The sequence below is a fragment of the Lissotriton vulgaris genome, chromosome 8 (genome assembly GCF_964263255.1).
Source record: "Lissotriton vulgaris chromosome 8, aLisVul1.2, whole genome shotgun sequence".
Classification (NCBI taxonomy): Eukaryota; Metazoa; Chordata; class Amphibia; order Caudata; family Salamandridae; genus Lissotriton; species Lissotriton vulgaris.
In genome coordinates, this window is record NC_141696.1 from 931,712,333 (window position 1) to 931,728,120 (window position 15,788).

A 15,788-nucleotide genomic window follows, 5' to 3' on the forward strand; every position below is an offset into this window, starting at 1 on the left:
TTGATAATGGAAGAAGAAGCCAGTGATCTAAAAGGTTCCGAATCTTGTTCTTCATTCTGATATAACTCATAGAATAGAGCATATCATATTCGGTGGTCACATATATGCCCAGATATCTTATTGGGTCGCTTCTTACAGCTTGGGACTTCAGATCGGCAGGGAGAAAATGAGGATCAGTGTTTAATTCAAGGACCTCAGGTTTTTTGGGATTTACTTTATAACCCCCTATCTTTTCATAATTATTGAGCTCTCTCATTAAATTTTCAATATTTTCTTTTATGGGTAATAAATATAAAATAATATCGTCGGCAAACAGCTTTAATTTAGACATACCGACTATAGGGGGCTGGATAGCCACGTTGTCCCTAATCTTGGGCCGATGCTCCCTCGTAGATGTTATAAAGCGTCTTAATAATTGAGGCAGGGAAACCGAATTGACCGAGGGAGTAAAATAATGCAGCCCAATTCACCAAGTCAAACGCTTTTTTCAGCGTCCATCATCAATATACAGGTTTGGGTCAAATTAATATTAAAATAGTCCAATGCCTGGATTAAGAAGTCAGTGTTTGCTGCCATATAATAACCTGCAATAAACCCAGACTGGTCTTGATCAGTAGCGGTCGGCAGTAGGTGTTTCTGTAGGGCGGTGACGTGGGCAGGAGGAGGGGCAGGGTGGGGGGAAATAATGTATGGATTACGGAGTTTTACAGGTAAGTAAACATTTAAATACATAAAACGAATTTCGTTGCGCGCACTGCATCACATTTGGTGATGCAGTGTGCGCAACGAAATTCGTTTTATGTATTTAAATGTTTACTTACCTGTAAAACTCCGTAATCCATACATTATTTCCCCCCACCCTGCCCCTCCTCCTGCCCACGTCACCGCCCTACAGAAACACCTACTGCCGACCGCTACTGGTCTTGATGAATGACATCCTGGGCAGCGAAGACAAATCTCCCAGCCCATATTTTCATAAGGATTTTGTAATCCGAATTTAGTAGGCTAATCGGCCTATATGAATTAACATCCTACTGATTTTGATCTTTTTTAAGAAAACATATGATTGTAGATTCCTTAAACTCATTAGGGACGTACCCGCCTAGCCTAACATGATTATATAACTTTTTCAAGGGAATTGCTAATTCTTTAAAAAAGACCTTATAAAATTCAATTGGGAATCCATCCTGGCCGGAAGCTTTTCCCCCTGAGGTTGCCTTTATACAGTTTTGTATTTGAGGGGTATTTATTTCCAGACTGATTTGATTTACCTGAATTTCGGAAATTATGGGGATTTGTATATCTGCAAAGTAGTCCTGGATCATTACATCCTCTACCTGATATTCTGTTGAGTAAATTTTTTCAAAATGATCCAGGAAGATGTTTGAGATCTTGTCTCTATCCTCCTCCTCCAGCCCACTCTGAGGATCGCGAAATTTCACTCTCAGTTATGACTCCTGCTTTTTTCTGGTAGAGTTAGCTAGTAGTTTCCCCACCAACTGGCTGTCTTCATAGACCTTTGTTGGAAGGCTTTCGAACTGTTAATTTCTTCCGCTACAAAATAATCCCGAAGAAGAGTTTTAGCCTGCTCTAGTTTGCTTAAATGATGTTGGAGCTGCAATGCATATTCCCTCCCCACGTCTGATTGAAGCTTAGCTATTTTTGATTTTCTTTCGTTTGCCTTAGCGCTAGTATATGCAATAATCTGGGCGCATGCTGATGCTTTGAATCCGCTTCAGACAGAGAAGGGTTCAGCGGTATTATCGTTTATTACAAAGTATTATGTAATCCAATCTCTGAATTGTGAAACCCATTCCTGGTTTTGTAGGAGGGTGTGATCCAGCTGCCACCTGGGGCGTGTCTCATCCACTCCTCCCAGTTCTAATTCTAATTCAATTCTAGCATGGTCCGAAAACGGATTGCATCCAATCACAGCTCTTAAGATCAAAAAAGATCTGGATGCAGTCTGAAACCGGTGGGAATAGCATGTAAAAAATTCAACTTCAGCATTTCTATAACGCCATGGATCCCTTAATTGATATTCATGTAAGAGTGCTTCAAAAAAACGTTTTGTTTTGGGCTTTAGCTGTTTCTTTTTCTTGTTAGAAGTATCTCTTGACAAGTCTTGAATAAAATGTAAATCTCCTCCTAGTATTATCTGTCCTGGGATGCCCCTCAAAGATTCATACATTTCTGACAGACTGGAAATATTGTCTTGATTGGGGCCATAATAGTTGACAAAGTTTATGATTTTATTTTGCAATTTAGCCACCACCCAAATCCACCTGCCCTTATCATCTCTATGAACATAAAGGAATTCCCAGGCAAGATCCCTTGAGAAGTAAATAGCGACCCCTCTCTGCGCCACCCCTGCTGTTGAAAAAAAATCCTTAAAAAAGTAATTAAGAATAAACAACTTCGGACTATTAGACTTCAAATTCTCCTGAAAGAAGACCACCTGAGGTCTAATAAAAATTATCCATTTCAGCAACGCCCCATACTTCTGTTTGTTTAGCATTCCATTTGCATTAATTGACAGGATATTACAAGTATTACATTTCATCTGAAAGGATATTTTAACACTGCTGCGTACCTATTAAAGAAACTAAGACTAGTGAAATACCCATTGCTCATATTCCTTTTTGCTGCATTTACCCCCCACCCTACCCCACCCTTCCCAGGAGATGATTGATTTTTTGTCAGAGATCTTCATGGTGGAGGGATGCCAAGATCTTTCAGAATGTATGACGTTACTACGCATACTAATACCACGCGTGGCATTACAATGCGGGTATTACTACGCTAGTGCGCATACAACGACCTACCATTACAACACATTTATTTACCATACATATGCCTTTACCAAGCATGCCATTATAATGCAAAGGTATGTATGGTGAAGACATACACTTGGTAAAAGTGTGTAAGGTAAGTAACACTACTCTGCCCTTACCCAAACCCTAAATCACTACCCCTGCACAACGCCCCAACCCCTAGCCCTTTCCTAAACCCCTACCCCTGCATGACTCCCCAACCCCCACCCCTCTCTCCATCCTAAAACCTAAAACACTACCCCTGCACAAGCCTCCCTCCGACCCCTAGTCCTCTCCCTACCCTAATACACTACCCTGCATGAACCCCTATCCCCAATTCTTCTCTCTACCCTTAACCCTAGAACATTACCCCTGCATGACTACCGAGCCCCAGTCTTCACCCTACCCTGAACCCTATAACACTACCCCTCTACAAGCCTCCCATCCACACCAGTCCTCTCTCTACCCTAAAACACTTCCCTGCATGACCCCTGGCCCCAGTCTTCTTCCTACCCTAAACCCTGAAACACATCCCCTGCACAACCCTCCCCCGAACCCCAGTCCGCACCCTACCCTAAAACACTACCCTGCCACAACCCCCTGACCTCCAGTCCTCTCCCTACCCTAAACTACTACTTCTACACAACCCCCACCCCCTTTTACCCTAAAATAGTAACCCCCACTCCAGGCACAAACCCCCTTACCTCTATCTCCTCGTGAGTCAACTCTCCCTCTCGTGGTTCCTGCGGTCATCTGAGGGGCCGTGCATGTCATTGTGAGGGAGAGGAAGAGCCTCTGTTTCCTCACACGGCATGGATCGCCTATTTGTTTTACAACATATGTGTTTTTACCATACATACCTTTACAGCGAAATTAGTTGTAAAGGCTTGCATAGTGAAGACTGCGCTATGTTACCACGCATGCATGGTAATGCTTGAATTATAAAGGCATGCGGGATAACAGCTGTGATGTATTGGCTGCTCCTCCGTCTACCATAAAGGATAATAGGGTTCAATTCACTTCTGATAAAATGAAGGATTTTCTCGAGAAACATGTCCATTGTACATCTCAAAACCGTTCTGTACTCCTTTAAAGTCAACAGTATGGTGGAGAGGGTAAACCCCATTCCTAAAGAATGCATACTATCTGCTCAAACTTCTGGAGTACCTGTTGAGATTGCCGTCAATAAGCTGTTGTGTTCTTACCACACCACTCCTAATTCTGTTACTGGTTTCTTGCCGTTCTTACTGCTTAAAGGAAGACTTTCTAGTACCAAGATGTTTCTGAGTTGGATAGGTGGTGGGGAAACCAGATGGGTGCAGTTTCACAGTGTGAAAGGGTGTATTAAAAGTCACCAGACTGACTACAAAAACAAGTATGACAACAAACACGGGAGTAGAAGGCACGTTCAAGGTGGGTGAGTGGGCTGTTGTCAAAGCTCCTGATGCCAAGAGAAAAGAAATAAGTATGGTTTTGAAACCTTATAGGATAGCGAAAGTTAGTACCAATGTAGTGACTCTTGCAGCTGGATGAGTGTGAATCATGGACAAAACTACTGTAGATCAGCCTACAGGGGCTATGCCTTCTTTGCCAGATTCAATGGTACTTCCTGAGTCGACCCTATTGCGGGTCGACATTTTTCCCCTTTGTAGCACAAGGACTATGTCTTCCACTAAATCTATTGTAGGAAGGAGATGTGTTGTTCTCTCCTTGTATGAAATTGTACATTGTGTTACCAGCAATCAATAACGAGGTAAATGGTGCATTTATCACCAACTTGAACTAAGCAACTTCTACCATCTTTAAGTCAACCTTAAGTACAGTATTGTGGATTTCTGTTGTTTGTGGTCTTGTGTTAAGTCTTTATAAAGAATACTTATTTTTATAAAACCTGTGGGGTGTCCATCTGTAGTGTTTTCACTGTATTACTGTATATATTCACAAATGTTTAACACACTGCCTCTGAGATAAGCCTATCTGCTCGTGCCAAGCTACCAAGGGGGCGAGCAGAGGTTATCCAGTAGTGTAATCCCCTTATCCTGACTTAGAAGCAAAGGTCCCTATTTGGACAAAGGTGTATACCATTGCCAACTAGAGACACCCAGATCTAACACATAGTTATTATACATATTGGTATAAAGAAATACACATTTCTAGATACATATAATCAAATTAATCATGTTTACATACACAGGGATATGCAGTAGTCTTCTAAAGATAAGATAGTTATCTATTGATTTTTTGTTTGGGGTATTGAGTTCTATAGTTTGGCTGCTTGAACAGAGAAAGATGTACCACCTACGTTTTTTTTCTTGTATGATGGGGGTTGAGTTCCTTTCTCTGCCTCTACTCCACTGGTTAAATATTGCAAATACACCCCCTTGTGTCCCTGATATTTCAGAGGAATTGATTTATCCTAAATATAAGGGTGCTAGTTGTCTAATTTATCATTTTGTATGACAACTTTGTATTTCGTATTGTGTATATATTGATTGTTCTTTGTGACATTTCATTTGTTTGTATTGATGTTTGATTATTATGAGTTTATTTGTAAGTGCATGTCAAAACACATTTTCACGTTGTTCATTTTCACTATGTAAGTACTAATGTGGCATTTCGTTTAGTTCACTATGTGTTCTTTTTGTTATCAAAGATATTAATTAAAAAAAATAATGAAATAAAAGGCATAAATTACTGCTAAGGTAAACTTATTATTTTCAATCATCTTACTTCATATGAATAAGTGTTGTGAAGTCACTAGAGGCATAGGTAATTTTTTTCTTATGTAGTATAACTGGCCCTACCTACCCTCTAATCCTTTGGGTCAAACCCCTCCTTTTTTGACAAACTTATAGAAAGTTGGCATTTTCCTGCCTTAGCCTTTTAGTGTTTTCAGCCTGTCTCTGGGCCACATGACTAAGTAGAGCTGATAGCTGGGCTTTGTGTATTCCTCCTAGATAGCCACACACAATAGAGAGCTTAGGTGTTCCTTGATGGGCCATCACTGGCAGGATCGGAGGGTGCAGCTCGGCACAGCCCTACTCAGACTTGAATAGTCTGTGCCCTGCCTCCACACAAAGGGCAGCATACCCTTTGTAGTCAGTCGTGAGCCAGGACAGGGAAGGGGATGCCTGTGGACTTTGAAGGGAAATCTCTAGCAGCTTCTCCCGGTTCAAAGGAAGGTCCAGATTTAAATATTGAACCTCAGTTATAAACTTTTCAGTACACGTCATGAACAGTACATACTCTTCTGGAAAGAAGGATTGCTGTGCTGCTGAAAGGACTACCACTCTGCTGGATTGCTGCTCTGAAGGACTGTTGCACTGTTTTGGTGATTTGCTGTATGCTGCCCTTCTTGCCTATGGGAGAAGAACTGGACCCACATCCACTGAATCCAGAGTTACTCCAAGGGTGTGTTGGCTACCTCCTGATCTGAAGCCTCAGGGAAACAACAGGCTTTCTACAACCTAGCACTTGTACCTCGATTCTGCCATCTGTAAGTTCACCCAGCCAAGTCATGCTACCCCTGTCCTGGAACCTGAGAAGTGAGCATAACGCTGGACCTGCATCCTTTAAGCCCAGGACCCCAAAGTAACTCCTAATGCTAGGTGACTGGCATCGTGACTAGAGGTTTAGGTCAAATAGCTCCAATCACTTTGATCCCAGCACCTGCGATCTGACCTCTATGAGCCCTACCCTGCTAAAAGTTGCCACAACAATCTTGGATCCTTGGAAGTAGACCATAAAGTGCTCCTCCAGCTCATCTGTGGATGAATCAGAACCAACGCATCTCCTCTGCTGCATGGTAATAACCTGAGCACAACCAATGCATCAACTTTGGTGTGAAAATTCTCTCTACATCGACCTCTCAGCTCACATTGGAACTGCTGCCATGCAAAGCTACAGCAACGCGGGCCCTCTTATCAGAAATCTGTCATCAATGCCAGCTTTGACACTGATGCAGGTTCTCGCATCGCAGTCTCACAACTCTTTGGAATCAATGCATCACCTAGATTGTATGAGACATCCTCGACACCAGACTTCTCATCACAAGCCCTTGTTGATGGAATCCTTAACAACGACACAGGACCTTACATCCAGCTTCGTAGCTCCTCAGAACCGCCCCATCACTAAGCTACTAAGTAGTTTGAGCGCTGGTTAATTCGTAGATTTTCTTGTGCCTCAACCTGACAAGGACTGTGGTTGCTGTTTGTGAAGGGTGTCACCCCCTCAACCAGTAGCCTAATTGATTTCATTGGTGATCAGTGGTGAGGATTAGGACTTGTGTTTGTGCAGTGCCATAAAGCAATTAATTTTGTGTTGTACTAAAACTCCCTGCTAAATGATCTGAGACCAAATGAAGTTTGAAATTCTCTATGAATGGCCTTTTTGCTTTTTCCAGGTTCACCGTTACTTTACCTGTATGTTAATGCCTGGGTCTTTACCTGCAAAGATGGAATTTGACCTCTTCAATCTGGAGAGCTACACAGTAGCTGAGCTCAAGGCATTTGGTAAGGAGGGGAGACTGCCAACCAAAAGGCACACCAAGAAGGCTTAGCTCTAAAAGTCTCTTAGGGCATGGTTGGAGGCCTATCAGTTGCCAGTCACAACAGATTACCAGGATGGGGAGGGTGATGTGGAGGAACAAGAGCAGGGCCTTTATTATGCAGCAATCAGCTGAGGAGAATGACTTGAACTGTGTTGAACCTCCTTGCCAGAACGGAGAGGAGTGTGTCTTCTCAAAGCTTGTACCCAGAGGAGGAGGCAGACAGGAAGGCAGAGAGGAAGTTTAGGCTGCAAATTACTCGGTTAAAAATGGAGGAGAGAAAAATGGCCATGGATGAAAAAGATATTGGCCATGGAGGAAATAATTACTTGGAGCAATTTTCTCATTAGAGGCGCCTTAAGGAGTTGGACATCAAGGCCAGACAAGCAGGGTCCAGCTGTAATGGTAGCAGTGTATTTACAGTGCCCTCTGGAGACAAAAGGGTCTATATTCTCAAAGTCTGGTACCTGACTTTATTGTGGGGGATGACATTGACAAGTGTTTTGCAGATTCTGAGGTGCTTTATAGATGCATAGGGTCCCTATGGAGGATTGAGGAGTTAGCCTCTGGAAGCATATCTCTGGCGAGGTGAGGGATCTTCTACTAGCCCTAGAGAAAGATGCATGATGAGGTATCCACCTTTGAAGGACACTCTTGTAAGGAAAATTGGCCTCACCCCAGATAAGTACAGGCAGAGGTTTGGGGACAAGAAGAATCTGTGCAAATAGTCCTGGGTGAATTGTGTGGATTCCTTTTGCATGGCTTTGGATAGTGGGTGAAGGACACTAAAGTAAAAGTTTACATGGGACTGTACAATTTGCAAAAAAGTGCATATTCAGTGTTTGATCTGCAGATTGTGCCAACATCTTACTGATAGTAAGCTCATTGACCCCAATTGGTTTTCCTAGTTGATGGACTGCTCAGACAGCACCAAGGTACACAGGAAGTTATCTGCTGACGATTACCACAAGGGAAGCAAGGCCTCTACTAGGAGAAGGAGGGGAAAAACATAAAAACAGTTCTCTAAATGCCCCCAAACTATTCATAAGGGCCAGGACTACACATTCCCGCCTTATCAGAAAAGGAAATGGTGCCCTGACAATTAGTCTTCTGGGAAAGCATCCTTTAGGTGCTGAGTGCCAACCGGTTGGGCACTACAAGGGGAATGCCAAATGTCTAAAACTGCCCACATCCCCACTAAGCAAACAATAGGGTTGGTTAGTGTTTTGCTTGAGGAAGAGATTGCCCCAGATAGTATGAGGGCAGTATAAATGCTGCGCTAATGTCCCTGGGTGATGGAGAGATGGTGCAGAGAATTCACATGACTAGTAACACTACGAAATATAGTCATAGAGTCACCATGAATGGGCAGAAGGTGGACGCTCTTAGAGATACTGGAGCCAACAAGACAACTGTCTGATGTCATCCGGTGAACTCAGTAATGTCTAATGCATTCCACCAAATTATTACAAATGACTACCATAAGAGTCATTACCTAGAGGCTCTTGTTCCCTTTGAGCTGGGGGGTCTCAAGTTCCTTGAGGGTAGCTCTGCGTCAATCCATACCTGTGGACTATCTGCTTGGCAATGCCCTAGAGCACACCATCTGGAATGAGGTTGATCTCAGGTCACATCTGGAGTTGTTTGTGTTGCCTGAGTGGTCGTGTCTGACCATACAGTCCTTGGCAGCCTGAGAGGAGGACCTAAAGCCAAATGGGATGGCCCAGGTACCTACCACGAAGAGGAAGGGCAGAGGGCACTGGAAACCGTCTCCTGAAACTTTCACAGTTCTGTAGAAGGCTAAGGCTGAGGGATATGGCCAGTAGTTCAAAGGGGAGGACAATGCTACCCTGGGGAGGCTTCCTGACCTGGCAGAAAGAAAGTGGTCACACCAGTGAAGAGTTCTGCAATGCACACATTGAGTGCTCTACTCTTGATAATCCACAGAAGCAGGCTGAGGCCCAGGCAGGAGGTAATATCTCTGGTGATCACCTGATGGATTGTGAGAATGGTCTCCTGTATAGCAAGCTTAAGATTCCTTAGCCTGGTGCAACACATTTACTGGTGTCCCCCAGTACTACAAGGCCCTCCTACTGAAACTGGCTCATGATGTTCCACTGGCAGGTTATCTAGGGTAAGACAAGACCTTTGAAATGCGCGTCATCCACTTTTATTTTACCTGCTGGAGGATGGCCTCAGATGCATTCTGCAGGTCATGCCTTTCCTGCCAGGCCAGTGGCAAGTCAGGAGGGTAGCACACGGTTCTCCTACAGCCATTCCCTGTCATTAACAATCCATTTGAGTAGGTGGGTATCAACATTGTTTGCACTCTGGACCCAAAGACAGCCCTTGGCACCAGGTTCATCCTGGTCTTGGTGGACCAAGCCACCTAGCACCCAGATGTTGTATACCTAAAAGGTCAGTGACTATACCCGCAGTGGCCAAGGTACTGCTGGGTAAGCATGAGCGAATTTTGCGGATCTCGCGTTCGCGAATTTTGCGGATTTGCGGATTCGCAATCCGCAAAATCCGCGAATTCCCGCGAATTTGCGGATTTTTTTTTTTTTTTGTGTTCGCCCGTGTTTCTGCCAGTTCGCGAGGGTTTTTACAATTTCGCAATTTGCGAACTTACCTGTCGGGTCGCAAGTTTTGCGAACTTGTTGTTTCTACGTGTCCAGCCTGTTTGGGACACTCTTCTTCATCACTGCCACTCTCTGTCACCACTGCCACTCTCTGACTACTCATGCCACCCTCTGGCCCACCCATGCCACCCTCTGTTTCATCACCACACCCTCTGGTTGTCCAGTGTACATTATTTTCGGCAAAGCAAAGCACACCTTCCCTGCCTCAAGTGACCTGAATTAATTTGGGGCTGATTAATGTGTCACAGAATATTTTTTTAGCTGGCACCTGCTTCCTTAGTGCGCCCTGATTAGTGATCTTTTGCACTTGCTAAGTGCTTTCATTGTTGCAAAATTAGTTACAACACCTGCCCTGCCCCAACTGACAATAATGAATTAGGGGCTGATTAATGGATTTTAACTTCCAGCCTGGCTCCTGCTTGTCTCCCTTAGCTGTAATTCAGGACCTTTGTGGCATATGTGTAACTATTCTGAGGTTCAGAGCAGGGTCACATAATAGTTTCAACTGGCAACTGAACTCTGGAGGGGCCCCTCAGGAAGCACTACAGGAAATGGCTACTAATGATGAGCCTGAACTTTTGAACCTGGTAAGTAGTTACTTTCAGTTTTGCTAAAATCGTATTTCTGCAATTTTGCACTTATTCGCGGGGCGCGAACTCACGCGAACAGTGCGAGCAGTGCGAGCAAAATCCGCTGCTCGCGGATTTGCGGATTTTGCGGGAGATTCGCGAATCTCGCGGATTGCGGATTTCCCGAAAATCCGCAAAATCCGCGAGCGGAACGGATTTTTCGCCCATGCCTACTGCTGGGGAGTTTTCCCCATGTGGCGGTTCCTCAATGGGGTAGTATCAGACAGTGATGCCAACTTCTTGTCTGCATACATAAGATCCATGTGGAAGAAGTTTGAGGTAGCCTTTCATTTTTTTCGAAAAACCAACCCTCCCCAAACTAATAGGCTTGTCGAATACACATCCCTAAATGGCATAATCCTTCACCCACCAGTACTCTTGAGGTGGAAGTGGGATGTCATCCTGCCATGCCTGTTGTTTGCCTACAGGGAGGTATGGAAGAAGGGAGCTGGATTCAACCCTTTTGAACTTCTGTACAGGCATGCTGAGAGAGGGCCTCTCAGCCTGGTGAAGGAGGGGTGGGAGCAACCAGGATGTGGTCAGCTACATGGTGGCACTCCTTAACCAGATGAAGCACCAAAGAGAATCTAGAATTCAGCCAGGAGGTCATGAAATGGTGGCAAGACCAGAAGACCACTCTGGTCAAGTTTCAACCTGGCCAAAATATTGGGTGACGAAGCCTGTGGAGCCCAGGGCCCTATAGGAGCACTGGTCTCAGCCCTAGGAAGTGAAATAGCGTAAGAGTGATGTAATCTACCTGATGAACCTCAATACTTCCAGGAACCGTTTAAGGGTTTTGCATGGCAATCACAAAAAAAAACCTAATTGGAGAGGTCTGAAGTACCTCGTGCCAGTGGAGAGTCTCAGCCTCTCCCCTTCCCTCACCGAAGAACAAATATGGGACTACCACCAGCTTCTGCCTCTCTTTTCTCCCTTACCCCAGGACTCACTACATGTTGCACTCATGATATTGATACTGGGGACAGTATGCCTGTGAAGATGAATCTATGGGCCATCTACTAGGGTGGGAGCTAGCATAAAGGATAATGTCTCGAAAATGCTGGAGCTAGGGGTAATTGAGGACTTAAACAGTCCTTTGTCAAGCCCATTGATGGCAGTCCCTAATCATCAATTGGGAGCTGCCAATGGCCTGATTCACAAAGGCAATCTGAGTCAAAGTTCTAACTTTACGACTTTTGGAATTGACAGAGGTAATTTACGAGTCTTATCTTTACATCCACAGTTGGGCCAGAATCTCCGGCCCAAGCTGTTCTCCCTGGCTCAGACCGGATGAAGTTAAATCAATGAACCGGAATGCAATTTTTGAAAAAATTAACATAAGGAATGTGACATAAATAGTAGAGGCAGTCATGAAAATCAGTTTGGGCAGGGCAAATGGTGTGGCCAGACACTACATCACATCCCAAAAACATTTGTTCTTTTGCATTATGTTACAAGCAGTCCACAACTTGCTCTCCCCTCAGTGATTACTGTAGTGTTACACCACACTCAGTGTTGACTGGAGTGTTACACCAAAGGAGATCTCCCTACACATTGAACACAAAGGTCTAACACTACAGTCAACACTGAATGTGTCGTAACACTACAGTCAACATTGACGGAAGCTCAAATTGTGGACTGCATGTACCATGATACAAATGAGCAAGCTTTCCTGGGATGTGAGGCAGTATCTGGCTACACCCTTTTCCCTGCCCTACCATACTTGCCAACATTTTGAACTTGGAAAGAGGGAGAATTTGGGAAAAAAAAGAAAATTGATTTTCACCATTTAACTTATAATGAAAAAGAAGAGGTTTTAGGGATGAGACAGATAAAATAAATCCCTTTTGGACTTAAAAACATCAGGAGTCCCCTGCATGAGTAAGGTAATTTGGCATGTATGATTGTACTATCACTGTCCCTTGTCTCTGCCCTTAATTGTCTGTTATATTCCCACAGCCTCTCTTGCCTATCCTGCATGATTGATTTGTTACCCCTGACAGTAGGAAGCTGACTCTGTATATACTATACCAAAGTGAGGTATCATGTGCACAGAGTCCAGTGGAACCCAAGAGGTAGGCAGAGGTAAAGTAGATTTCACCTCACTCTGTATGTGTGGTAGTGTGGTCGAGCAGTAAGGCTTTATCAGAGGACAGTGTTAAGCATGTGTTGCACACACTTAGTCAGCAAATTAATTCACAGGCTCAAAGACTGAACTTCAGACCAATTGTTTTTGTGTAAAAATATTCTTTTAGCTTTTTTATTTCCTAGAACGAAGCAAGCCTGGCACAGGTAAGTGATAAATATGTTGCAGTAAATATACAGTTGTAATAAAGTTTGGATTGTAATAGCATATGCATGCTGTTTTGACTTACAGTATTGTTACTTAGAACTGCAATGCTTTGTAAATACAGTACATATACTTTGAATGGGATTTTTTAATAAAATGACCATTACATTACTTTCTGATTACTTTTCTAACAGAGTGTAGTATACCTGAATACTACGCTGGGACATTTCCTGTAAACATGTAAGTAAAAGCGTTTTTGGCTAGTACATTTTTAAAGAATTTCTTTAGGTTTGCTAACTCCACCCTTTTCATAGAAAAAGAGTCCATGTTATCCTAAGGAGGAAAATAGTGGTATTGGTTTAAAGGTAAGTACTTTGTTGTGGGAGTTGGTTATCTGGGGTGAGAATCAGGGGTCCCCCATGGTCAATGATGCACTCCTGTTACACCCTCAGCAGCATCACTAAGGCGGCTGGGTGCAGAGTGCTGAGGCCCAATGTTATTCAATTGGGGACAGGGAGCCTTAGGTTGGTGGCTGCTGAGAAGCAACCACTGGGCTATGGGAGCAAAGCTCCCGGACTTAAGCTCAGGGCAATTGGAGATTTAGGCCAGCACAAAAGATGCACTCTCAGTGGCACTGGGGTGGTTGGGTGCATAGTGCTGTCTTGGCGTCTGAAGCCCTGTAGCTTTCAATGGAGGGGGTCTCCTGTTTTCAAAAGCACTGCAGGCTCGGGGACAAAGGTCTTTTGGGTGCAATCACTACTTGGAGAGGTAAGTTGGGATTTTGGGGGTTGGTTAGGCACTGTCAGTTAGGCCACCCAGGCCGTGGGGCATCAGGTGCATGGGTGCCTTTTAGGGTCGGATCTTCTTACCAGCTCCTGGTTGCGATAAGGGGGACCTTCCAGCTTGAGGCTGCAGGCGTCGGGTGGAGACATGAGGCAGGTCAGGGGTTTTGCTGGAGCTGGTTTGAGGTGGGAACAGGCCGCTAGGGCTGGGGCCAAGTCAGTGGGCATCCTCCTCTTGTTAGCTTCAGCACGGCTGTTCGGTCCTTTCTCTGCTTTTCCTTTTGCAGGTTTTTTAACTGAGGAAGCAAGGTTCAGAGATGCCCCTAAATACTAGATTCATGGGCGTTACAGGTAGGTAGAAGGTTGGGAGCAATGGGTCCGTTCCCTGGATTGGCCGTGTTATGTGGAAAGAAAGAGTTGCCCCATGTTGAGCCGCACTCGCAGTGGACCTTTCAAATGCAGGAAGAGTTCAGCTGTGAACCTGCGTCTCAGCCATTCCTGACGCATTTCGAGTAAATACTTTTTGTCAAAGGTCAGCTAACAATGACATGCCAACATCATGGTTCCAGAGTTTTCCTCCCATTATTAAGTGTTTACAACCACCCTCAGGTGAGATATCACTGAGCATTATGGGACTGGAAATCTGGGGCATTACACCACAGTGGGCTGCTGGCAGGGTACAAAGTCACAGCTTTAGCAAAACCAGGAGCAGGAGCCAGTACTCCCCCATTTTTAGACAAATTGGTTCTGCTCCGAAAATCACAGGAAAAGCCTCCAGCGGAGGAACCGCCTCTCAGCAGTGGTGCGGCTCCCGACCGGGCCGGCCGGTTTATGTGGAAAGAAAGGGTTGCCCCATGGAGAGTGCATATATGTACATTCTGTACATCATATATACATATATCAAGTGCGATTTCCATGCTAGTTATTGTAGGATCAGTTTAAATGACTCGTGATAACATGAAAATGTTCCTTTGGATGCTGTGTTCTTTCTCTCCTTTCAGGAGCCAAGCTAAATGTTACAAATATTTCGTTTTTTTAGAGAAACTTCATCTATAAGTGTTCCACAGAGAGTGCATGATAAATATCCACACCCATACCTGGGCCACTCTTAGCATGAAGTATCATTCTCCTGAAAGTCGTACAGCTGAAAACTTCTATTGTGGAAGCTATCTTATTGGGGAAATGTTCAATCCTGATTGGTCCTCTCTCCCTGAGAAAACATGGGGTATGTTGCATGCCGTCAAAAATTGGATGTTTAATTGTACATTGCTGAGCTATATAGATTCAGATCAGATGAGTTAGAGCCTTGAGCAAATCAATTCTCTCTTTATTAGACTGAATCTGTATTTGATTCTGCCTTTTAAAGGATTTACTTGCTGACACCTTCTGCTTGCCTTCACTTATGAATTTTCCTGATTTTTTTAACTTAGCATGTTAGGGAACATCCCTTCAAGGAAAACTGAAACTTGCTTGTTTTGCCTATGACTCTTGTTGTATTGATGAATTGTTGATATTAAGCCACAGCCCGGGACTGTAAGTCCATTCTCTCAAGTGTGGCTTGCTTGTACTTGAGGTTGCACTAACTATCTGGAAAGTACATATCCCATCCCCGCTGCAACAATCTGACACAAAGTATTGCTGATACTCAGCACTGATACAGTGTCTTTGTCAAAAATTGTACAATGTGGAAGGGAAACAATACCCTGAAATCAGTGTTATAGCATGTATTTGCTTTTAGCAGGTGCATATGTGTCAGGAAACACAGGGCCACTGTTTTCTACCAAATATTCGATTGCCAGTACACTTGCATGTTCATAAAAGAAAGCCTATATTTAAATGCAGTGCAAATCATGTCATATTCACCATATTCTTTTCTGCAAAATATTTATCCTCTGAAAATATCTTTGGTCTGAAGAAAACTATGTTTGCAGCAATTTCTCCATTTTCCAACCTTACCAGGACAATGGCACTAGGTATAATCCTATATCTAACTAATAACATTTGAAATATCACAGCATTTGTTTTAATTAAGTGTAAAATGTGTACTGAAAAGGAATATCTTGCATTTTATTTTGCAGTAGCATGA